Source organism: Crocuta crocuta, unplaced genomic scaffold (genome assembly GCF_008692635.1).
Source record: "Crocuta crocuta isolate KB4526 unplaced genomic scaffold, BGI_CrCroc_1.0 scaffold155, whole genome shotgun sequence".
Classification (NCBI taxonomy): Eukaryota; Metazoa; Chordata; class Mammalia; order Carnivora; family Hyaenidae; genus Crocuta; species Crocuta crocuta.
In genome coordinates this window covers 1,470,008-1,482,743 of record NW_027530365.1, presented here as the reverse complement: position 1 = coordinate 1,482,743, position 12,736 = coordinate 1,470,008, and positions in this window count along the sequence as shown.

Sequence of the window (12,736 nt, the reverse complement as noted above, 5' to 3'; positions counted from 1 at the left end):
TTTATATTCAATCCAGCATTTTTAGTTGTCAGTTTCTTTAGTCAAGTGTCTGGGATAAGCTGCTCCCAAGACTGGCCCCTGGACTGGAGTCCACTGAGGTCTCACAGGGGTATCTCTGCTTTTCTGCTCTTATCTGTTACTCAAGTCAAACGAATATTTCATAGGGTGGTCATTTTTCTCCACTTGGTCAGGCGCTGGTGGTGTACCTCAGCTGCCACTGACCCACTGTGGTTCTCATCAGCACCAGCACGAGCACCACAGACCTCTTTGAATCTTGGCCAATTTCTCTACTCATTGTCTTCATCTCTACTTCTGCTATGGGTCACCTTGACCAACCTCGTGGCTGAGCTATTATCTCTCAACTGAGCCATGTTCTGTGTCCTCTAACAGGAGATGCAGGAAGACCTGAGTCCCTTCCCCACCACACAGGAGCTAATGAAGCTCAAATTGGGCCCTCTTTGTACCCTCTGTTCTGCGCTCTTTCCTCCCACCCCCTGTGCTGCTGGCTCAACATCATATCCTCGTTCTGTCCGAGGATAGCAAGCTCAATGGTCTAGTCATCATAGGTGCACACAGTTGTCTTATTGTGCTGAAGAAGAAATTTCATGATCTGGCCTACCAGGTTTTATCCTTGATATGTCAATGGTAGGAAAAGGAATGTGAAAAATTTCTTCTCTTCCTCTTTATTTTGGCTTCCTGAATAACTATTTTGATCAAAAATACTATTTTGGATGTCAGAAGCTGATTTTTAGCCCTCCTTTTATTTTTATTTTTTTTCTTAAATAGCTTATTGTCAAGTTGGTTTCCATATAATACCCAGTGCTCATCCCAACAAGTGCCCTCCTCCATGCCCATCACTCCCTTCCCCTCTCCCTCACCCCCATTAGCCCTCAGTTTGTTCTCAGTATTCAAGAGTCTCTCATGGTTTGCCTCCCTCCCTCTCTCCAACTATTTTTTCCCTTCTCCTCCCTCATGGCCCTCCATTAAGTTCCTCCTAATCCACCTATATGTGCAAACATATGGTATCTGTCCTTCTCTGACTGACTTATTTCACTCAGCATAACACCTCCAAGTTCCATCCATGTTGCTACACATGGCCAGATTTCATTCTTTCTCATTGCCCTGTAGTATTCCATTGTGTAAATAAACCACATCTTCTTGATCCATTCGTCCGTTGATGGACACTTAGGCTCTTTCCATGTTTTGGCTATTGTTGAGAGTGCTGCTATGAACATTGAGGTACATGTGTCCCTATGCATCAACACTCCTGTATCCCTTGGGTAAATTCCTAGCAGTGCTATTGCTGGGTCATAGGGGAGTTCTACTGTTAATTTTTTGAGGAACCTCCACACTGTTTTCCAGAGGTAGCCCTCCTTTTATTAATTCCAGCTTTAAGAATCCTAATCCCACCCTCCACACACCACTGTCAGTCAAATGGATGCCTCAGGCCAACTAAGGAAAAGATCATATGCATGAAAATGTAAAAGGAAGAAACAGATTAATATGTTCCATAAATATCCAAGTTACAGATATATACATATATTATTTTCTAATCAAAAACATTTGTATTAATTATTTACTGCTGTGTAATAAATTATGCCAATATTTAGTGGCTTAAGATAATGAACCTTATTATTTCACCATTTCTATAGGTCGTAAATTTTACAAGTGGCTTAGCTTGGTGATTCTGGCTCAGGGTCTCCTAGGAGGTTAAAGACCAGATAGAGGGGGCTGCAATCACCTGAAGTCTTGACTGAGGCTGAACTCTGAAGTTTACTCCCAGATTAGCAGGAGGCCTCAGGTCCTCATGACATGGCTTCCCTCAAACCAAGCTGGGAGGTAAGAGAGTGAGCAGGAAGCCACCATGCGTATTATGTCCCAGCCTCTGAGGTCACACACTGTCACTTTTGATTCATTCTATTCATTAGAAATGGGCCACTAAGTCCAGCTCATACCCAAGAGTAAGAAAATTAGGCTCACCCTCTTAAGGGTAGTGTCAAAGAATTTGTAGACATTTTAAACCACCACAGTATTAAAAATCATTCATCTCCCCCTTCCTGTGTGCCATGTGCAGAAACCAACCACGAGGCAGATTCCTGCATAATAGAGCTCAGAGTCTGGTGGGTGCATGCATATGAACACAAGCAATTACAGTACACCAAGATAGGGGTCCTAGTTTTCTCCCATGTGACATGGGGGACAATAGATGCTTGGGGGCACAGAAGTCAATATATGTGAAATGCTTTTGTATAACTGTAGTTTAGCAAAAGTGATCAAGAGCTGAGATTCAACAGGCAAAATGCCTGCATTCAAATTTCAGCTCTGCCACTTTTACTGTCTATGTGAGGCTGAGCCACAACTCATTTTCTCTGTGCCTCAGTTTCCTCATCAGTAAGATGAGAGAGTAACAGTACCTAACTCACAGGGTCTTTGCGAGGATTAAGCAGGTTAGCATATGGGAAGGGTTAAAAGATACCTGGAATTGGGGTGCCTGGATGGCTCAGTTGGTTAAGTGTCCGTTTTCAGGTCAGGTCATGAGCTCGCAGTTCATGGGTTTGTGCCCCGCATCAGGCTCTGTGCTGACACTCTGAGACTAGAGCCTGTTTCAGATTCTGTCTGCCTCTTGCTCTACCCCTCCCTGGCTCGCATTCTGTGTCTCTCTCAAAAATAAATTTTTTTAAAAAAAGTTAAAAAAAAAGGGTACCTGGAACATAGCAAGGGCTAGTTATCACAGTTGTAAACTGCAAACTGCTTCAGGAATAACAGCTCAGAGCCTGGAGCCTGCTTCGGATTCAGTGTTTCTCTCTCTCTCTGACCCTCCCCCACTCATGCTCTGTCTCTCTGTCTCTCAAAAATAAATAAACGTTAAAAAAATTTTTTAAAGGAATGGAAGGTAGTATTATTCTAATTTCTGAGTCTAAGTACATATCCTTATGCCTGTCTTACTGAAAATGAAATTAACTTTAAAAAATGTTTAATGATGTACCTTTATCTTTTTAAGCATATGACACATGTAGTAAGATGACTGTCACTCTTCATCTCTACCCCACCCACTCATTAATCCCACTTCCTTCCCCAGAGGAAACCACGTTAACAGTTTCATGAATGTTCTTTCAGAAATTTCTATCTGTTTAAAAGCTATGTATTTTTACAATACTTTACTATAAATGGAATTGTATTATACGTATCTGCTACTTGCTTTTTTCTGTTAATAATTTTACTGTTAATAGTTAATACGCCTTTTGATGTTAATGACCACAGCTTTATATCTTTCCTTTTAATGGCCATAGGAAGCTTTGTAGGATAGATACACTGTCAATTCTTTAAGCATTCTTCAAATGATGGCCATCCACGTTGATTCCAACTTTTTATTATTATAAGCAATTTTATAATAAACATGAACATTTAAATGGACTTTGTAACCTTCAAAGACTTCATGAATATACATGTTTTAGAATATTTATTTATTTTGAGAGAGAGAGAGAGAGAGAGAGAGAACAAACAGAGGAGGGACAGAGAGAGGGGGAGAGAAAGAGAATCCCAAGCAGGCTCCATGCTGTCAGCTTTAGCTCAATGTAGGGCTCAAACCCATGAACCATGAGATCATGACCTGAGCCAAAATTGAGAGTTGGATGCTTACCAGACTGAGCCACCCAGGTGCCCAAAATATATATGTTTTTTATTAAGACATGTTATACTCATTAAACCTATAAAGCTCTAATGAAAAAGTCTACAGAAATTTAAACCTTTTAGCTTGACATCCAGGAATTTCTCCAATGTGTCCTCAAATTATTTCTCTGACTTTGTCACTTAGTGCTTTTGCACAAACTCCATACCTAGACAAATTGTCTTACATGATATTTCTAGAACACACCATACACATTTTTGCCTGTGGACCTTTGACTAGGAATAGTCTTCTACTTTCCTCTGCTTTCTGTCCTGTCCTTCTGTAGTGGGTGACAGTGGGGTGGTCTGTCCATCTCACAGAAGTGGATTCTTGGTTTCCTACTTGATTGCAATTGTTTGGATCAGGAGTTGGCACCAGATCCAAGCTGTGCAAATCACAGTCTCCCCAAAGAACTTGGAATTGGGACCAAAAGTGAGTATCTGTCCAGATGGCCAGACTTGGGTCACCATGGGAGCTATGGGATGGTTATCTGATCCTTAGCGGCAAGAAATGCAACCAAACCTGGCTGGTAGAAGCAGAAGAATGAGATGGACTTACAGAGAGGAGATAAGACACAGTCTGGGTATTTTCCCAAAATAGCACCTGGATCTCCTTCCATCAAAGGACTCAATTACACTCCTGCCTTGCATTCTGTCAAAACTGGGTTTACTAAAGCTGGTTTTTCCTATTTACATTCATAAAAGTGGATCCCATAGCATCTTCCTTAAAGGTTGAGCCCTAGGTACTCTGATTTGTGAGGGCCTGAACCTGCATGCGTTGGCCTACTCACTTGGAACTTAAACCATTCATTTTGGCCACTTTGTTTCAAACTCATGACTATCCAACATTACTGTGCAAAGAGGAATTCTAGATGAGGAAAATAAACATCAGCATTTTTCTTATTTTTTAAACTTTTAACCATTTTGGATGGACCTTTCTGAGGCAACTGACAAAAATTACCTAGTTTATTAAATTGAGTGTCTTACTATTTAATCATTTCTGGATGATTCAAACTAAACATGAAGATCTAACATTTTATTTTTATTTTTTTAATGTTTATTTATTTTGAGAGAGACAAAACATGAGTGGGGGAGGGCAGAGGGAGAGAAAGAGAGAATTGCAAGCAGACTCCACGCTGCATGCGCAGAGCTCCATGCAGGGCTCGAATCATGAACCATGAGATCATGACCTGAGTGGAAATCAGGAGCCAGACACTTAATCTACTGAACCATTGAGGTGCCCTGAAGATTAAACATTTTATATGCAAGGCATAATCCACAGAACCTATGGGTTCATCTCACATAATGAGCACCTGGTACTAAAACAGAATAAAATAAGCCACCTCTTTGAAGAGGGAAATGAGACATCAGATATGAGTCCTCCTTTAATGGAAACTTTTTTAAACTTTAGAGAGACAGAGAGAGTGCGAGGAGTGGGGGAGGGGCAGAGAGAGATGGGGAGAATCTCAAGCAGGCTCAGCACTGCCAGCACAGAGCCTGACGCAGGGCCATGAAATTGTGAGATCATGACCTGAGCCGAAATCAAGAGTTGGATGCTCAACTGACTGAGCCACCTAAGGGCCCCAAGAATGGAAACTGTTTTAACTCAAGAAAAACTCTGAAGCAAAGCACCTAGGCACCTAGACCTAAAGATATTTTCAAATTCAGATGCTAGACTATAAAATATTTCAGTCTTTGCAGAAAAGAAAGCTAAGTTTATGATTTAGTGAGCTACTCATGGGGCTTAATGATTTATCAGTTAGGTTACCAAATAAGATTTCATTATACTGGGTTCAGTTCTCTCCATGGTAAGAAACAGATTTTTCCCTATTGCTTCCTCACACTTGTGTGCAGAGATAAAATCTCTTGCCATAAAGCCCATACTCATTGTTTACCCTATGTTAGTATGGGCATCAAGGTTGGTGAAAAATTCAATTGTGGTAGGTTCTAAAATGGGTGTGGCTGGTGTCTGATCAAAAGAGTTTGTGAATTATACTTCTACTAAACTTAGCATGATCTTATTTTGGTGTAGAACTAAGCCCCTTGTTTCTACATGCAAAAGCTCCAGTGTAATTTTTGTTTTGTTTTTGGTTGAATAGTTTTTGTTGATATTAGTTATGCTCACATAAGAATGTAGAACTCATAAATGTACAATTGAAAGAATAAAAATAAAGTAAGAATTCTCTCTAGCCTTCCTTCTCCCTCAGGTTAAGGAAAGAACATTTTCATTGTCAAAGAAACTTCTTGTGTGGGCCTCCTCAGTTGCTCTCCCCTTCCTACACCACTGAGGTAATCAATGTTCTGAATTTTAGGATAATTGTCCCCTTAGTTTTCTTTTCTTTAGTTTTATGACCTATATGCATCCCTAAACAAGAGTGTTTAGTTTTGCCTGTTTTGAACTTGGTATAAACACAATCATATTGCATATTTTTTTCAGGGGCTTGCTTCTTTCAACATTGTGATTGCAATATCTATGTTGGTATGTGTAGCTGTTCATTATTTTCATTGCTGTACAGTAGTACCTTCATGAATATACTGTAGTTATATATTCAACCTTTGGTGGACATTTAGATTGCTCTCAGTTTGTTAGTATTATTATGAACAATGCTGCTATAAACATCCATGTATATATTTCCTAGTGCTAGAGTTTCTACTTGAAGGTATGTAACTGGGAGAAGAATCATAGGATATTTATATGCTCAGTCTTGCTAGGTAATGCCAAACTGGTTTTTTTTTTTTAAGTGCTATTGCAAATTCATGCTCTTATCTGCAATGTGTAAGGGTTCTCATTGTTCCACGGTATTTTCTATATTTAGAATGGCCAGACTTACTTTCATCAATCTGGTGGAGATGTAAAAATATTTCAGTGTGGTTTTACTTTGTTACTCCTTACTCCTAAGGTTGAGCATCTTTTCATATGTTTAACGGCTTTTTGACTTTCTCCTTTTGTGAGATATCTGTTTTCATCTTTTGTCCATCTTCCTATTTTGTGTTTGTCTGTTATTCATAATTCCTAAGTCTTCTTTGTATATTTTTGATACTACCCTTATCACTTAAATCTGTTTCAAATGTGCATCTCCTTCCAGTGGATGGTAGGTTATTAAGTTTTTTGATGAATAAATGTTCTCAATTTCAATGTAGTCTAATTTACCAATCTTTTTTCTTATGTTTATACATTTTATGTCTTAAGAAAACTTTCCCTGCCCCAGGGTCATGAATATTTTCTCCTGTACTATTTTCTAAAATTTTTATGGTTTGCCTTTTACATTAGATTTTTAATTCACCTGGGGATTATTTATATGTATAGTATGCAGTAAGGATGCAATTTATAACTAAATACCTAGTCATTCCAGCACTATTTACTGCACACTCCATGATTTCTCCTTTATTCTGCAGTGCCCATTTGTCTATATATTTGTGGATCTAGGTCCGGCCTCTCTCTTCAGATTCATTGATTTATTCTTCTATGCTTAAACCAGTAACAGAGTATCTTAATTATAATGAATATATAAGTATTAATATCTTGATGGTGAGTCCCTATGTTCTTCTTCAAGAACGTGTTGGCTCTTTTTGGCTTTTTGACTTTCATATATATTGTAGAATCAAGTTGTCAAGTTCCACCAAAAAAATGTCTGTTGGGATTTTAATCTGGATTGTAATTAAATCTATAGATCAGTTTGGGGAAGAATTGACATCTTTAAAACGTTAAGTCTTCCAGTTTGTGAATATAGTATATCTCCATTTATCTAGGCCCTCTTAAACAACACTCACTAAAGTTTTATAATTTTGTTGCATATACTTTGTTAGACTTATTCCTGGGTAATTTTTTTAACATATAAATTTGGATGCTACTACAAATGAACTGTTATTTAGAAATCACGTACTTTGTGATTGTATTATTCTAAGGCTATTTTAACAACTTGCCACAAACTTAGTGGTATAAAATAACAGAAATTTATTATCTCATAGTTCTGTAGTTCTGAAGTCCAAAATCAGTTCAAAATCAAGATGTTGGAAAGGCTGTGTTGCTCTCTAGAGGCTCTAGGGGAGAATCTGTTTCCCTGTCCTTTCCAGTTTCTAGACTTGTCCACATGCCCTGGCTTTTCTCCATCTTCAAAACCAGCAACAAACAGGTTGATTGACTTTTAATGACACACTTTTTCAGTTTTAAGTACTCTTGTGATTACATTGGGGTCACCCAGATAATCCAGGATAATGTGACCATTTTAAATGAATTTAATCACATCTACAACGTCATTTTTGACATTGAAGGCAAACGTGTTCGCAGATTTCACGGATTAAGATCTGGACATCTCTGGAGGGAAGACAGGCATCATTCTGCCTACCGTAGTAATACTGATTTTGTATCCTACAGTCTTGCTAACCTCTCTTATGAATTATTATCATTTATCTATAGTTTTTTTAGGTTTCTACATATACAATCAAATCATTTGCAAATAATGACAGTTTTGTTTTGTCCTTTCCAATAAGTATGTGTGTGTATAACACAAAGAATGGCTGGGGAAAACAAACAAATAACAAAAATACTGCTAGGGCTTCCAATATAATGTTAAATAGGAGTGGTTATGTCAGGCAATCCTGTTTTGTTTCTAACCTCTAATGGAATACTTTCAGCATTTCATCATTAAACATAATGTTTGATGTAGGCTTTTTTTCCTCCTGAAATTGAGAGGGTCATATGTTTTTTCTCCTCTAATCTATTAATCACATTAATTACATTAATTGATTTTCTAATGTTAAACCAACCTTCCTTTCTGAGAAAAATCAAACTTGGCTATGCATTTTAGTAGTCATGCTAATGAATGATTGTGGGCCTTTTCTTTTCCTTTCTTGTATGCAGTATCGTAATCAGGTTATTGCTGCTCGGTTATAACAGCCTCACAAAATTAGTCACAGAGGGTACCTACTTTTTCTATTCTCTGAAATACTTTGTGTAAGGTTGGAATTATTTGTTACAGCATTGGTTTTAGTACAATTGCTGAGTTTCTAAACCTAAACTACATTGTGAAGCTTTGTACATTCTTCAACCTGTTTGTGTAAAGTGCTTTAATTTTTTTTAAGGTTTATTTATTCTTGAGAGAGAAAGAGAGAGAGAGAGAGAGAGCAAGTCGGGGAGGGACAGAGAGAGAGAGGGAGACACAGAATCCGAAGCAGGCTCCAGACTCTGAGCTGTCAGCACAGAGCCTGATGCAGGGCTTGAACCCATGAACTGGGATATCATGACTCTAGCCAAAGTCAGATGTGAGCCACCATGAAGTGCCCCATGAAATGTTTCAGTATTTAACTATTCAACTCAGGAAGATTGGAAGTACTATCTCTTTTCTTTTTCCTGATAAGGAAACTGAAGCTAAACAGGTTACATATATGCCTAAAGATCACATAATTACTAAATGGCCCAACAGAACTTGAATTAAGATTTCTAGGGGTACCTGGATGGTTCGGTCAGTTAAGCATCCAACTTCGGCTCAGGTCATGATCTTAAGGTTTGTGAGTTCAAGCCTAGCATGGAGCTCTCTATTAGCTCAGAGCCTGCTTGAGATCCTCTGTCTCTTGCTCTCTCTGCCCCTCCTCTGCTCTCTCTCTCTCTCAAAACTAAATAAACATTAAAAAAAAAAAAGACTTCTTGGCTCCAAATCTATTATACAACACTACATTTTATTGACACTCTTCAGAAGTATTGATATCTTGGCTGCCATGAGTCCACATTTTTCCAAAACAAATTTTATGGTGTCTCTGTTTCTTCCTTTGATTTTATTTCTTGCCATCATTTTTCTCCTTTCTCTCTCCTTGCCCCACTATTGCTTTATTTCTAATATGCTGTGCTCCCAGACACATAAATATGTTACTGTTTGGTAAGAGGAAATATGCTCTGAATGTCTCAGGGACATTCCTCGAAGTAAGGAGCATCAGCTTTGGAACATCCATTTCAGATCGGCTAAGAAGATTTTATTATTCTCTTTGTTTCTCTTATGTTGCTAGACTGTTAATTCTCTTCATATTTATATGTCCTACACTTTGCTAACTCAAAGCATAATCTGTGGACCAGCAGAAGTGGCATCTCCTTGGAGCATGTTTGTAGCAAAGTAGGTCCCATCCCAGAACCAATCAATCAGAAACTGTATTTTAGTAAAATTGCTAGGTGATTCCTGTGGACATTAAAGTTTGAGAAACATTGGCCTATGTCACCAGTTAGACTATAAAACCTTTGGGAACTCCTTATACCTTTTCATACCACCAGTTCCAAACACCATGCCTTATACAAAACCACATACTCATGAAATGAAGGCTATGAAGATGATTTTGTAAAACACAAGGCAAATCGGAATACTCAGTTCTGGTTTTGACTGTGTCAGGAACTCAATATATTGTTTAATTTCTCATCTCTAAAATAAAGGTGTATAGTTTTTTTCTAATGATCCCCCAAATTCCAAAATGCTACACCATGACTGATGAATATCTTATAGTTAAACTAATCAATGTCAATGACAATTGAAATAGTCTGAGGTATTTTCTTCGCAAAAATTCGATATGAATTACACAATGTTGTTGAAAGAAATATGTAACATATTTTAAAAGTATCACCTGCATCCAAATAAGTTGTCATTCTTAAGATCTCACTTGGTAAAGATGACTTTTGATCAGATGCCCTTTCTCAAGCAGCAAAGCAGTGTAATAGGGGCCAGCACTTTGTGTTTCTAAAGTTCAGGTTCAGTAGCCTGGTATAATGGCAAACTGGAAACTGCAATATGAGAGAATATAGGAGGTGATGCTTTGATTTCATGAACATTGTGTAGGACTATCAAACCAGAATTAATATATTCTACCTTAGCTGCCTAGAATTTCAAAAATTTCTAGCAATTTTGTATTTGTTCTCACCTTCAAGATATCAGACGTAGAGAAGGGGTAAAGACAGCAGAGTTAAAAAGAAAAAAAAAATAAAAGATTACCCCAGGGGCACCTGCGTGGCTCGGTTGAGCGTCCAACCCTTGATTTTGGCTCAGCTCATGATCTCACGGGTTGTGAAATCCAGTCCTGTATCAGGCTCTGCATTGACATCATGGAACCTGCTTGGGATTCTCTCTTCCATGCTCGCTCTCTGCCCCTCCCCGACATGTTCTCTCTTCTCTCTCTCTCTAATAAATAAACTTAAATAATAATAATAATAAAAGATTGCCCTAGTTCAGAGTGTATCTGGCTGGCCTAAAAAATGAGACATTTCATAATTTGCTCTTCTATCTTCTTGGAGAAGAATTTGTGCTTGGGTTGTATTGTTGTAACTGTATCATAATCATCATTGTGGAACCATTGTTGGCAACCCACAAAAGAATGGAGTTTTTCATGATTGCCACTTATAGTTTTGATTCCTTTGATCTTAACATCTACTTGTTTGGTAATTCTGTTCCCTAAATTAGACATTTGGTACAGTTGGTCAGCCTTGAAACTTCAAAGACAACAAGCTGTCCAGCCATCTGCATGACTGCCACTGAAGTCCCTGGTGTTCTCACAGATTGCAGCTTGTCTATTCTGGAAGATGAGCTACACATCTATTCTGAGCCTGAGCAAAATATGTGACCAGTCTCAGAGCAACCCTGACAGTTACTTATGAGTCTAGCGGTTCCTATGCAAAACACCGAACACTTACTTACAACAGCATGGTTAGTGGCAAACGGTATCTTCCATACCATTCTTTTAATTTTTTTTTTTTTTTTTTTTAGTTTTTGGTTTCATTTTTGTTTTTGTTGCTGTTTTGTTTTTTTGAGAGAAAGACCACAAGCAGAGGAGGGATGAGGCAGGGAGGGGGCAGTGGGTGCCAGAGGATCCCAAGCCAGCTCTGCCAGACAGCGAGAGAGCCCAATGCCGGCCTGGAACTCATGAACCCCGACGTCATGATCTGAACTGAAGATGGAGGATCAATGGACTGAGCCACCCAGTGGCCCCTTCCATACCATTTTGAAGAAGCAATATCCTTTTTTTTTCTTTTCCTTCCTTCCTTCCTTTCTTCTTCTTCTTCTGCTGCTGCTTTCTTCTCCTTCTCCTTCTTTTTCTTCTTGCGTATTTTGTGATTAACTTATGGGGATAAGACAGAAAATGCCCTGCAAACATCTCGCTTTGGCGTTGCCCAATTTAGCCTATTTCATGCATGTATTGTGTTTGGGAGTTGCTTGTTTTTGTTTTGATTGTTTTAGATGGGCAGGAAGGGGGCATCAAGTAAGGATTTGAAGAGGTTACTGCAGAAGGCATTTTATTTTCATATAGAGGGAAAAATATACCCATCTCATAATTACGAAGTATTTCGAGTTGAAAGGAGTTGAAATACGTCTATTCCTGACGTCCAAATGAATTAGCTAGGTGACCCTGGGCAAGTCACTTAACCTCTGAATTTCCTCATCTGCAAAATAAAAGCATTGGTCTACACACAGCTATTTAAATCCCTCCTTCAATTGTTCATTCATTCGCTCTCTATTCAGTACCTACTATGCGCCATTAATGCTAATAACACCAATTATAGGAGAGCTTAAAATTGCGTCTTCAAACCTTTAAACATCACTCATCCTCATTTAAAACCAGTTCCTGAATTCTCTACCCCCCACCCCCCAGTAGGTCGAAACACCTTTTCTGTCTGAAAACACACGTGGGGACAAGAAACGTGTAAGCTGCATGCAACCTAAAGCGGATGTGCCAGCGAGCTGGTGAGCTTTTCTTCCTTCCGAAAGGGCAGGCTCTGCAAGGGCGCCCGGGCGCAGAGTGGGTTACCCAGTCGCTCCTTTCTCGGCGGGGGAAACCTGGGAAACATTTTTGGGCTCCGTCCGAGTCACGCGGCGACTCCACGGCAGGAATTGTGCAACGAGGCGAGCCGGGCTGCCGGCCTGGGTGGAAAGACGCGGGGGAGGCTGCCACAGTGCCAGCTCTTTTCCTCCCCGGGGGACCTCGAGGCGCGACGGCGCGGCCAGGACGGCGGGGATCCGGACGGCCCCGAATCCCGGCCAAGAAAGCCTCGCTGCGCCGCGGGGCGCGGAGGAGAGGAGCGCTTGGGGGCCGTCTCCTCCCC